The 13,772-nt window shown below is 35.7% G+C and overlaps 1 long non-coding RNA gene across 1 annotated transcript in view; it reads right to left on the bottom strand.

The window, feature by feature from the left end:
• The window catches only part of LOC115276602, a 1,186,317-nt gene that overhangs the window by 759,393 nt on the left and 413,152 nt on the right, over window positions 1-13,772 (bottom strand). The gene's annotated exons all lie outside the window — the stretch shown is intronic.

The raw sequence follows: 13,772 nt of genomic DNA, 5'->3' as shown, positions 1-13,772 counted from the left end.
AAATAAAAATATTGTTATATTATATAGTATATTATGTATGATATAATATATATTACATATATTATTATATTATATATTTTATATAAATAGAAGTATATAAAACATAAAAGAAGAAAATATTAGTTATATATAATATATATCTTATAATTATTATATGTATAGTTATATAAGTTTTACATACAATTGAGGAATATATAAAATATATAAAAGATGCAACTAATATATTATACGCATAATGTTATATAATTATATTTTAGGGCACTATAAGAATAAATAGTAGGAGTACCTCCCTAGATCAGTGGGGAATCGGAAAATTTCTTCTAGAAAAGGAAAATGAGACTCCAGGAATGAGTAAATGAAGAAATGTGAGGGGGAGACTTCTGAGTTCCAGGAAGAGAAGAGCGTGGACAAAGGTCTGGAAGCAAACGGGAGCATGGAAGAGAGACAAAAAAATGTTTACTGTGAAAACAGATATTTCTACTAGAAATAAATGTCAACGTGGCAGTCAACCGACATGCACTAAGCTGAGTGTCCACAGTGCTTGCAGTGGCTGTTAGCCAGTTTGTCTTAGTATGAATTATTCAGTAGGTAACAAAATACTAGATTAAGATTCACAAAACAACGTAAACCATTGTCTACCTAGGTAAGGTCTGTAATACATATATCATTATAACCGTAAGGATTTTTGTGGATTTGAGAAAAACAGCAATTTCTTGTTAAAAATAGGCTTTAGAAAAGAATATCAAGTAATGATCACTCTTAGGTTGGTAAGTCAGTTTTTGTTTTGTTTTGGAATAGGCAGATATGTACTCTAAAAAGAATTGGCTTATTTCTAGAATGTCTCACTGGTAAACACTTCATGTAAGTGTCTGTGAGGTTACTGTGTAAACACCCTGTATTAGTGTCTTATGGCTGCTGTAACAATTACCACAACCTGGTGACTTAATGCGACAAAAATTTATTCTTTATTCTGTATAGCATCAAATTACTGAGTATCAAATATTCTGTATAGTATCAAATTACCAAATGTTGGCAAGATCACAATTTAGAAAAAATAAAATTAAAACAGTTTTTCATGTAAGCAATACTCCCCATAAAATGATATAAAGCCTTATGCACACAGACCAACAACTTAATGGTTTCAATAGGAAGAAAGTAATACTGCTTAGGGCAAAATGTTTTCTGTACTATTCAAATGATATGAGCTCTTAAACTGGGTAAGATTTACATAAGACAACCTGAGATACTGAGCCTGGCATTCTTTATTCATCACTAACTTCCAAATCCTAACCTTGCTGTCAGATCAGGACAACACATGTTTGAGAAAGAATAGCTCAGTTACAGGGAGATATCCCTTTCTAGGAATCCCAGTAGAAAAATAAGCTTAGCCTGAAAGCAGTGTTAATGAGGATTTCAGAATTACAAGAGCAAAATGGTACACTAGGGATCTGTAAGTCTACACTTATGAGTTCAGGAAGGCTAAGAGACTAAACCTTCCTAAGCAGAAAGACATCTAGCTTATTTCTCAAGAGGTTCAAGGAATTGGACCCCCAAAGCATCATAAAAAACCCTTTCTAGATTCAAGTACTTCCCTTTTTCCTGTTATAAACTCCAAATTTTACTATTATAGTATAGGTCAGTTTTTGTTCCTTTATCAGAAGGTACGTTTAACCAAAAATAGCTTTGACTATTTTCAGAGATATTCTTCAATCTCTTACTCTCTTCTTCGTGAACTTCCACTGTTAACTGATCTCCATTCTTTGATCTCTAGTTTTTGTGATTTGCTTGCTTTTCTTGTTTTTTAAAATTTGAATTACTTTACATAGTGCTTTTTTTTGAAAATTTTGCTTCAGGTTATGACTTTGAAAGTTTGATCTGGGGGAAAGGTCTACTTAGACATGTCACTCAGGTTATATTTAAAATCTAAGGGCTTGGGGCACCTGGGTGGTTCAATCAGTTAAGCATCAGACTTCTGCTTAGGTCATTTTTTTCCCAGTTTGTGGGTTCAAGCCCCATGTCTGGCTCCATGCTGACAGCTCAGAACCTGTGTAGTCTGCTTCAAATTCTGTGTCTCCCTCTCTCTCTGCCCCTACACTGCTCATGAGCATGCTCTCTCTCTCCTCAAAAATATTAACATTAAAATTTAAAAAAACTTAAGGGCTTATGTATGTCTTAGGCTGGGAAGAGGAATATTAGCATCTGAACACATGGAGATTAGCTGGGAGAGGCAGAAAATGAAATAAAGTACTATCATTTGAACATATTAATTATCATAAAACAAACAAGTGTAAAGCCAGGAAAAATACTGATATGTAGTACTATTAGTGGTATTTTATGAAAGCATATAGGAATGGGGGTTGTCAGCTTTAAATATCAAGAAATTGTGTCTATGAATGCATTTGAAAAGAGTTTTTTCAGGATGCCAATAATCTCATATAGAATTTCATTTTGTTTCATTTCATTTCGTTTTATTTTTCAGAACTTCTTTTTAAAATTCTTTTTGTATTTCTTCCTGTAGCAGAGTCTTATTTTGGAAAATATGCAGAACATCTGTAGGAAACATTAGGAAGATAATTTATGTAATTATTTTTTGGATTTAAGAAAACATGTTTCTACTACTTTAAATGTTTATTTTGGGGGGGCGGGGAGAGCCAGCGGGGGAGGAGCAGACTGCGGAGACAAAGTTTCCAAAGTGGGCTCTGTGCTGACAGTCGAGAGCCAGACGTAGGCGTGAACTCTCAAACCATGAGATTATGACCTAAGCCAAAGTCAGACTTTCACTGACTGAGCCACCAAGGTGCCCCTCTTTCTAGTACTGAAGAAAAATCAGTGTGGCGTTGGGTGGCTTAGTCTGTTAAGTGTGGGACTCTTGATTTCAGCTCGGGTCATGATCTCCCCATGGTGAGACTGAGCCCTTCCATCAGGCTCCACACTCAGTGCAAAGATTCTATTTCTCTCTCTCCCTTTGCCCCTCTTCCCCACTCATGCTCTCTCTTCGAAAATAAATAGACATTAAAAATTAATCAATCTTTGACACTGTTATGGGCACTAAACAAGAAAAGGAGGCAAAGTTAAAAATATTAAGAACTCATGGTATTATGTGGTTAATCAGCTGTTCCAGAACATGTTCCATTTTAATTGTTAAAATAATTATTGCTATGTTCAAATTTAGAACAAAGTCAATACTGAAAATTCTATTTACCTATATTTTTGCTTTTTTTCCCAAAATATTTCTAAATCAAAATGGCTACATACAATCAGTATTCAAAGTAAGGATATTGCCAAAATAGAATTTTGAAAGGATAAATGCTGTCCCCAATATAATTTTCTTAGACTTTTATTGTCATTTTTGCTCCTGCCCCCAGTGCTTCTCCTGGTTACCTCTTCATTCTGGGATGTCTCTTCTGCATTACCTGTTATCAAAACTTATCCTAGTTAACTAATTATTTTATTCTTTTTCTTATTGTGGCTTTTAATTCTTCTCAGTTTGATAGTTGCGGGCGGGCAGAGATTACAGAGCTCCCTACTTCTCCACCATCTTTCCCCAGAATTCTAATTATTTTAAATATAAAATAAAATCCATCTCAGAAATGAAATGGGACGAACTACTTATGCATGCAATAACATGGATGAATCTCAAAAGCACCATCTTATATGAAAGTAGCCAGACACAAAAGGATATCTGTTGTATGCTTCCATTTTTATGACATTATTGAAAATCAAACCGTGACAGAAATCAAATCAGCGACTGCCAACGGCTGGGAGTGGAGCAGGGGCTGAATTACAGACGCAGAAGAAGTTCTGTGGGGAGAGTCTATCTTGACTGTAGTGGTTTTCCAGGACTTCATACAGTCATCAAGAGTGACTAAAATATATAGCTAAAATGGGTGAATTTTACTGCGTGTAAATAATACTTCAATAACATTCATGACTTATACCAACATATAAGCTCTGCAATTACTGTGTCGCCTCAGTTAGCTGAGGATCACGATTTGCCTCTGAGTTTTGCAAACCCAATGTGGGTATTTAAATATTACCAGTTAAAAGGTCTTCAATATCTTTGAAAATACTATAAAGAGAAATAATCAGAGCAAGGGAAAATTAAGAAAAGCACTATCCTTTTTTCTTAACGTCTTTTTTTTTTGAGGGGGTAATGGGGAGAGAGAGAGAGACAGAGAGAGGATCCCAAGCAGGCTTTGCACCATCAGCACGCAGCCTGATGCAGCATGAGGTCATGACCTGACCCAAAATCAAGAGTGAGAGACTTAACTGACTGAGCCATCCAGGTGCCCCTTAGAACTATCTTTAAACAAAATTTATATTCATCATAGTTTGGTGATTCCACCATGAGACAAATATTTGACAATTCCAGTTATGTGAGTTATAAGCTCGAAGTAGAACACTTACTCCTGTTTAGGAGTAATTGGTGTCTGGGTAGTCTGCTGATTGATACTGAGACCCTGAAATTATATACTTCAAAGTATTCAGAACTCTAGAGAGAGAGATAGACCCTTTGAGTGCACAAGAAAATGCATATAAACTAAGTTATTCAAGGGTCATTTAGAATTCTTATTTCCAGCATGGTCTTGTCTATGTGAATTTTGTCAGATAACCACTTTGTAAGTTCATTCTAGATCTATAGCCCTTTTTTGTCAAACTTCTTTCACACAAGATCACCCCTTATAACTAAGTTCCTCTGTAGAGTAATTCAGTACATTACGTAAAAAAGAAATGAAGGATCCACATTTTAGTATCACATTATTTTGTTCAAGATTCTAGAAACTTTCATTTGTAGAAATATTCCTTCTCCCTGGCTCCCTCATTTCCTGCTTGGAATCTTGGAAAATGCACTTAAACTTCTTTGTGCCTGAATTTCATCACATAAAAATGGAGTTCGTAAGGGTAGTTGTTTCATAAAGTTGAGTGTTAAATTGGTCAATATATATAAAGTGTTTAAGAGGGTGCTGGCAAAAAGTAAGCACTCTGTTAGTGGCTGCTATTACTGCATAGAAATCCTTTCATAGATGACTTGAAATATCTCCAAAAGACAGAAATTTTCATACCTCTCTATGTAGCAATTAGATTCCAGGTACCACAGTTTTAAATTAAAAAAAATTAATGTTTATTTTGAGGGAGAGAGAGAGAGACAGAGTACGAGTAGGGAAGGGGCAGAGAGAGAAGGAGACACAAAATTTGAAGCAGGCTCCAGGCTTCGAGCAGTCAGCACAAAGCCTGATGCAGGGCTCAAATTTATGGACCACAAGATCATGACCTGAACTGAAGTCAGATATCCCTTTTTAAAATTAATTTGCCTAATACTTTATTTTTTTAGGTTTATTTATTTATTGAGAGAGAGAAAGAGAGTATGGGGGAAGGGGCAGAGAGAGGAGACACAGAGAATCCCAAGCAGGCTCCATGTTGTAAGTGCAAGCCTGATGCTGGGCTCAAACTCATGAAACATGAGCCTTGACCTGAGCTGAAATCAAGAGTCAAATACTTAACCAACTGAACCACACAGGTGCCCCTCCAGGTACCCTTTTAATGTCTTATCACCTCCTATTTAAAAAGAGCATAAATGTTAATCCATTGCAATAAGTTGTATTAAACCTGTACTGCATTCAAAGCAAATGCCTTAAAGGAAAAATATATTAAGAGAAAGAAAGGCAGAAAGACAGACAGAAAGAAAGAACAAAGAACCAAAGAAACAAACAAACAAACAAACAAAAAACACTCAACCCATCAATCAATCTGAATCAATCTGAATACAATATATTATGGTAGGGATGTCTGTGTTATTATCAAAATGTAAGAAAAAAATCACGCACATACAGGAATAGAAATAAACCTTGTGGCATGCTGTCAAAGAGCCAAGCATCTGTGGTTGAATGGTTACTAGGTTCCCCCTGCCCCACTACTGCCAATAGGCTCTAGCTGATCTTTTTTTTTTCTTTCAATGAATTCCATCAAGAAAACTGGGTGGGAATTAAGCCCGTTTAAGATATGACAGCAAGCAGCCATGTAAATTGGAGAGGGTAATGGATTCTCACAGGAGAAGCTCTGATAGAACTGCATCCCTTTCTCTCACAGGGCATTAAAGCTTTGCTTGAGCAATGCCATAGGAAGCATTACACTCCTCATAATTTCATTACAGTTTTATTTTAGACAAATTCATGCTCTACTTCTTATTGGGAAATTCGTCTTTGTAAGAAATAGGGGATATAGCACGGCTTTGTTGTTACACTGAGGAAATCAGCCCATTGAAAGTGTTGATGATGAACTCCCTGTACGGTCTAATTAGACACAGAGAGATACAGGGAGATAAAAATGCATTTCACTAGTAAGATGGCCTTTGTTTTGAGAGAAGCTTCAGGAAGAGTAGATGCCTGAATGCTTACAGGGAGATTGAGTGGTAAACTGAAACCTATAGTTTATGGTGAAGAACTTTTCATTAGAAGTCTAGAGGACCGTGCTAGGAATGGGTCCAAAGAAGGGACAAAGTAGACAAGGAAGTAATAACTGTAGAGAAGATGAAGATAAGCAAAGACAAAAAAATAACATTCAGAGAAGCCTGAGACATCTCAGAATATCAAATATCACCTAACATTTCGGTAAAATATAAGTCCTGTTTCCTAATTTAAAAAATTGGAGTTATTTATTCCTCACTTACAGATAATTCACTCTTAAAATTATTTCTTCTAGGGATGTCTGAGTGGCTCAGTTGGTTGCACGGCCAACTTCAGTTCAGATCATAATCTCACAGTTTGTGAGTTTCAGCCCCACATCAGGCTCAATACTGTGTGCGCAGAGCCTGCTTTGGATGCTTAGTCTCCCTCTCTCTCTGCCTCTCTCTCTCTCAAAAATATAAAAACAAAAAAAAAAATAAAATTGTTTCTTCTATTTATACTTTTTTAAATTACTCTATGAAATAGAAGAAATCATCTTACTTTTTAAAATTTATATTTTATTTATTATTATTTTAAAAATAAAGTTTATTTATTTATTTTGAGAGAGAATGAGGCAGCATGAGTAGGAGAAGGACAGAGACAGAGGGAGAGAGAGAGAATCCCAAGCAGGCTCTGCACCCTCAGAGCAGGCCCAGCGTGGGGCTCCAACTCACAACGCTATGAAATCATGACCTGAGCCTAAACCGAGAGTCAGACACCTAACCGACTGAACAACTCGGGTGCCCCTATCTTGCTTTTAATGAAAATTTTATGTTAAAGTTATCACTAAATCTTTTATTGATACTTGTCATTTTCTTTAAAATATTTGGAGGAATTAACTTCACACAGATAAAATCAATTAAAAGAACTAATGATAGCGGAGACAATCCCAGGAATATATATTACTGTAGAGTTGAGAGAAAGAACAGGTACAGTATCATGATCTCGAGCACTGCAATGCTGATTGATCAGATTATATGCTGTGCACAAAAGGAATAGTGGTCAGGCATGAATGTTGGTGCCTGAAAGGCAGATAGAATCAGGTGGCACCTTACAACTGATGGCCAAGTATGATCAGCTCTAACAAATGGAGTACAGTGATAGAAGCTGAAAGTTGTAATGATTGCCTGAAGAGGTGGGTCAGAAAAGATTCACAGGACATTTGATGCTTAAAGGCATTAGCATTATGGACATAATTGAAAAAAAAAACGAGAGGCAGGACCCATTACAGGACTGTTAGAGGCAAGGACAAAGGAAATACTGAAAGGATAAAATGAAATTTCATTTTCACTGATGGTGCTTAATCAAAACCTTGAGAGCAGATAAACAACTGGAAAGGTTTATTTAACAATACATCTATTCTCCAGTAGATTAATATGCCTCTTTCGTTCTCAAAAGTAGAAAAATGAGTGTTGAAATGGCAAAAGTAAATTATATGAATTCATTATGTCTAATGGCAAATTCTTTTATCCTATAACAATATGTGTCTTTCCCAAATCAATTTGGATGTTATAATTACAAATGCAGTGCGCAGTGTGGCATATATGTTCCATTGATTATTGTGTATAAGTTTGAAATAAAAGGATGCATGTTAAAGAAGCGTAAGGGTCACTACTCACAATTGCTTCTTTATTTATTTTACTTTTAAAATATTTATTTACTTGTGAGAGAGAGAGAAAGAGCAGGGGAGGGGCAGAGAGAGGGAGACAGAGAATCCCAAGCAGGCTCCATGCTGTCAGTGCAGAGCCCAATGTGGGCTCAAACTTACAAACCATGACTTCCTGATCTGAACCAAAATTGAGTCAGGCCCTCAACCAACTGAGTCACCAAGGCACCCCCACAAATGTATTTTTAAAAATTGATCATCTCAGGGCGCCTGGGTGGCTTGGTCGGTTAAACGTCTGACTTTGGCTCAGGTCATGATCTCATGGTTTGTGGGTTTGAATCCTGCATCGGGCTCTGTGCTGACAGCTAGCTCAGAGCCTGGAGCCTGTCTTCAGATTCTGTGTCTCCCTCTCTCTCTGGCCCTCCCCTGCTCACGCTGTCTCTCTCTCTCAAAAATATATTAAATGTTTTTTTAAAAAATTAAAAAATTGATTATCTCAAATCTACCTAAAGTTCACAGAGGTTTAAGCTACATAAAATTCACAGAGTTAAGAGAAGATAATCCATCATATTGAAATACTCACACAGACTTTTCCTTTTCCTCAGTTTTTCCGAACTTCTACCCTCCTCAACTCCTCCTCCTCCTCCTCTTTTTCCTCCTTTTTCAGCCTTTCAAGTCCTTCCATTTTAAGGCAGAATTCAGGTTCTGGAACTCCTTAGGATCAGTGCACACACACATTATGCTGTATTTGACCTTGTTCTTACTTTTCTTTATTACATAGTTACTTGTGTATTTGTTAAAACAAACATATGGCCTCAAGCATCTATTACAACAAATTACTTAGTGTATAACTAGTTGTTTTTAACATATGCTATTTGTCACCTGTAAATCAAAATTTTCTTATTCCCACCCTCAAAACCAATCCACACATAATGATAGCAGAACCTTACAAACAATCGATATTGATACACGGATATTTATGAATGGTCTGAGATTACTCAAAAGATACTGACCGCCTCTGTTCTCTACTCTATTGGGAAAGTTGTAGGTATCAGCCACTCTTATTTTATTCCTAATCAGGGAAAGGCTGCAGGGCATGGAAACAGTGAGAGTCCACTCAGTATGAGACAGTAGGTGGGATCTTTTCAACAACCAATCACAGGAATTCTACAACCACTTCAGAAGTTAAATGTAGTATTTTCCTCATTTTTCAGATGTGGATAATGTAATATTTAATACTTAGATATGGAGATGGAGTAGTTTTCCTTTAGTCTTGAACCTTTAAGGAGCAATACTGAGATTCATTTTCTGGGCAGTATGTTTCTTGACAGGCTTTTTGAGTTTATTTATTTATTTTGAGAGAGACAGAAACAGCGTGAGTGGATAAAGGTAGAGAGAGAAGCACATAGAGAATTCCAAGCAGACCCCGCCCTGTCAGTGTGGAGCCCAAAGCAGGACTCAATCTCATGAAACCCTGACGTGATGACCTGAGCCAAAGCAAGAGTCGGCCACTTAACCTCCTGAGCAGCTCAGGGGCCCCTTCTGACAGATTTTGACCAGAGAATAAGCACCCAGATGAAAGAAGTCAAGACAGTGAGAAAAACAGATGTGTTTTCAAGTAGGGAAAGGATTTTTAGATAGGGAAAGAGAAGGCATATGAGGAAAATGGCAACTTTTCTCAAGTTTCTTCAGTGCTTCTATATGCAAATGAATTAAGTGAAATATATGATTCTTCTGAGGATGAGACCACAGTCTCCACAGGTAGAATTTACAAAAAAGAATGTTGGCTCATTATAAAAAGAACATTCCCATAACTGAGTCACAGCATCCTCAACTTCCTTAGAAAGTAGAAACTTTCATACCACGAGAAGTTTCAAACAGAGGCTTCTGACCATATGCCAGTCATGTTATTGAACAGGTTCCAGTTTTTGGTAGGAGTTGAATCTGGGAAGTTTTAAGGTCTGCTTTCACCTCCAGGTGCTTCAATTTAAATTCAGGGCTGGCTTTAAAAATGATGCTAAATAAAATGAAGAGACAATTTAGCATCTTGGAAATTTAGCTTCCATGATGACATATTTCTTTTTACAACATGTACCCTTTTTCAAATTATCCTTTGATTGCCTGATTCAGATTGTCATTCTGAGCCTTAAGTGGGTTACACTGAGGGGTGCTTCAAATTCTATAGCTCCTGGCTGCCTATTTAGAAGAATTCATGATATGTGTACATACCAGTGAAGAGTTAATATGTGTTAATTCCATGTTAATATATATCACATCTTAATCTTTTATAGGCAATCCAACTTAAAGGAGAAATAGTTTCTAACCTCTATGAAATCTATCCATTTATCTCTATGTGTGTTATATCTATATTTATATATCTGTGTGTAGTATATATCTGTGTATATTATATATATCATTTAACATTTTGGATGATGACATTTTAAAACATTTATTAATTTATTTTTTAGAGAGAGTCCACAGAGAAAAAACAGAGAAAGACAGAGAATTCCATGCAGGCTCTGTGCTATAAATATATAGCCCAATGCAGTGCTCAAACTCACTAACTGTGAGATTATTACCTGAGCCGAAATCAAGAATCATATGCTTAGTGACTGAGCCACTCAGATGCCCCAATCATGACTTTTAATTTGCTTAATACACCAAAGTGGAAGGAGGCTGTTGATTCAAATACAAATGAGTTCCTGAGAAATGTAGTTCCTATTAGCTATCTTCGATTTTCTATGTGTAGACTCTGAGATTTTGGAGGGAAGAGTCTATGTGCTGCTAGATTTTGCCTTAAGGCTTGGTGACCCTCATATAAAGGTTGAATTAATGGAAAGTTGCTTACAATTAACTAGCTTTCTTGGAGTCCAGAAGGAAATAAACCTAACGTCAGCGAATGCCAGCTGTATAGGTATTTTACACTATGGTTTTCAGCTCTGGGTAAACAGCAGGACACTTGGTGAAGGTTTTGGTAAATCATTCCCACATTCTGAAACAGAGGGCTTATTGTTTTCAACCAATATAGAGGTTGTGGAATTTATCTATTTTTAATGTTTATTTATTTATTTTGAAAGAGAGTGAGTTTGAGTGGGCAAAGGGTAGAAAGAGAGGGAGAAAGAGAATCCTAAGCAGGCTCCATGCTGTCAGCAGAGCCTGACATGGGGTTTGATCTCATGAACCAGTAGATCATGATGTGAGCCGAAATCAAGAGTCTGACGCTTAATCAACTGAGCTACTCAGGCACCCCAAAGAATCTGTATTTTAAAATCCTTCACCAGTTATTTTTACAATCTAGAAATTTGGGAACTTTTTTTTTGGTATTTTAATTTAGTTTTTCTTTTTAATTTTAATTCCAGTATAGGTAATATACATTGTTATATTAGTTTCAGGTATACAATATAGTGATTCAACAATTCTATATATTACTCAGTGATCATCATGATAAGTGTGCTTTTTAATCCCCATCACCTATTTTAGATATGAGAATCACTTTTATTGGCAGCCATTTCTTCACAGACAAGGGGGTAGTTATGCTATATGGATACAGGATTCTATCACTTATCTAGTATGTTACCCTTCTCTTTTGTACTTTATTTATATATATATATGTATATATATATGTAAATATATATACATACACACATATTATACATATATATATACACACACACACACATATCAAAAAGAATAAAATCTTACCATTTGCAACTACATGGATGGAACTAGAGGGTATCATGCTAAGGGAAATTAGCCAGTCAGAGAAAGACAAATATCATATGATTTCACTCATATGAGGACCTTAAGATACAAAACAGGTGAATATAAGGAAAGAGAAGCAAAAATAACATAAAAAACAGGGATGGGGACAAAAACATAAGAGACTTAAATATGGAGAACAAACAAAGGGTTACTGGAAGGGTTGTGGGAGGGGGGGATGGCCTAAATGGGTAAGGGGAATTAAGGAATCTTCCTGAAAACACTGTTGCACTATATGCTAACTAACTTGGATATAAATTTTTAAAAAACTACAAGAATTGTTACAGGAAAAAAAAAAGAACTACATATCCCTAATCGGGAACAGATTCTGCTTCTCACTATCAACAATGATCTTTGGCATATGCACATACCTAAAATGGGAAAAAAATCACTTTTTGTGTCTATGACAGAAGAGAACTATTCCATATTATAACTGTCTCAGTCTAATCTGCTAATAACATATAATTAAAATAGATGAGTTCAACTTATTTTATTAGATCACACTGCTATTTTGCTAACTCATAAAATTATAAAAGGTGTAGAAACAGATTTCCAGAAGCTAAACTGAAGGTGATCACCTCATCTCTATTCTTTCCTCAGTTGTATGTAGAAGGTGATGGCAAGCTCAAATGCATGTTCTTCCTCCCCCAGCCTCCAATAAAATGGTGGAGACCATAGTTTCTGGATTATGGTGGGCATATTTGCAATTTGCCAGCTTGTGCTATTGCTGCTGAATCTCTGGCTTTCTAGGTCTTTTCCTGGTAACTCCCTCATGCTTCAGTTTTGAAGGACTTGACCTCCATGAGATTTGAATGTCCCTCCTGCAGTTCTGAATGTCTTCTTCTTTTCTGGTATGTATAGCAGCTTACATAGATATTTCTCCCTCTTTGTGAACAACTCTTTGTATTTGCTGCTTGTCCCATTGCATATGTTCCATAAAACCAACTCAGTCTTGGTCAATTTAGTTTCAGAGTATTCCTGTCACACCACACCACTGTAAAATACGTGAAAAAAGTCAGAAACCTTCAAACTAAGTTATATTACTCCTATGCCAGAAAAGATATCACTCTTTGTTGTGAATTTAGTGCCTCAACTGGATTGTATCTAGTTGGCTAGCATTAAATATTTGTTGCATAAGCAGATAAATTCAGATAATAGTTTTGGCATTATAAATATGGGAAAGATAGTCTGGTTCATAAGTTTAGACTCAATTTTTTTTTTTTAGCCAAGTGATGCTGTGCATGACTATGACAAAGGCAAGATTGATGATAACCTAAAACAGATGTCTGCTCAAAACTGTCTTATTGTAGCAAGAATTGGTTGCAGAAATTTTCTGCAACCTAAGAAGAACAAAGTGTATATGCAGCAAAATTAATATTGAATACATTTAATTTCATCAGAAAATCTATTGTTGAATTTTAAGTAAGTCTATAAATGTCAAATAAACTATTTTCTCTCTTCCAAGTAGAGAATGCATACAGTTATGTGACAAGCTCAAGACTTGTCTCCAAAATTATGTTGCTAAAGCTGAAACTTGTGAACAGCCATCTCTAATATAGTTCTTTTACTGGATGATGTTTATAATAATGCACAGTTAGGTACAAATTATTACTTCAAATGCTACAATTATATTTTTCTTTCAACAACTCTGCTAAGCTTTGCATTAATTTCATGTTCATTACCTATGTGCCATATTTATTTATTTGTTTTAGTTTTTTACTTATACTGTCTCTGTGCTTGTGAGTACAAACTTTATCATATTAATAACACTGTTAATATTAAATTTTGCTTTTCTGTGACCTAGGGATTATCTTTAATATTTTCTTTTTTTCTTTCAAAAAATGTCCTTCTAACACTGCAAAATATATAATAAGAACTAAGTTGAAGTAATGTAATGAACACTGAGAGTTTATAGAGGTAAGATATTTTAAAATAACAGAGTTATTATTACATTACATTTTGTG

The sequence above is a fragment of the Suricata suricatta genome, chromosome 13, assembly GCF_006229205.1.
Source record: "Suricata suricatta isolate VVHF042 chromosome 13, meerkat_22Aug2017_6uvM2_HiC, whole genome shotgun sequence".
NCBI classification, from domain to species: domain Eukaryota; kingdom Metazoa; phylum Chordata; class Mammalia; order Carnivora; family Herpestidae; genus Suricata; species Suricata suricatta.
This window is presented reverse-complemented; position numbering and strand designations above follow the sequence as displayed.